Raw genomic sequence first — 364 nt, 5'->3', positions numbered from 1 at the left:
TCAAACTTAAGAATGCAAGTGATGCAACTACATGATTCAAAAATTTTTTTTTTTTTTGGTTTTTCTATACATATATGTATGTACAATGCAATGCATGAGACTCAAAATCATCAAAGCAAACATGATCAAATACTTGGTACCTCCCCCCACACTTAAATCACACAGTCTCTGTGTGAGTAAGGGAGAGATACCCAAAGGAAAGCAATATGCAAAGATAAACTGGTATGTACAAGATTAAGGTGAAGGAGTACCTCTAATGGAGTGTTGGAAAAGGCAGTGGTGTCTAGGGAGCAATGTCTGGCCGCTTTCCTCCTCAGCCCAAGGGTCTTAAAAACGAAGATCCTACTGATATGTACAGGGATAG

Source organism: Brassica oleracea, chromosome C6, assembly GCF_000695525.1.
Source record: "Brassica oleracea var. oleracea cultivar TO1000 chromosome C6, BOL, whole genome shotgun sequence".
Classification (NCBI taxonomy): Eukaryota; Viridiplantae; Streptophyta; class Magnoliopsida; order Brassicales; family Brassicaceae; genus Brassica; species Brassica oleracea.
The sequence above is the reverse complement of the archived record's forward strand: the minus strand, read 5'-3'. Positions refer to the sequence as shown.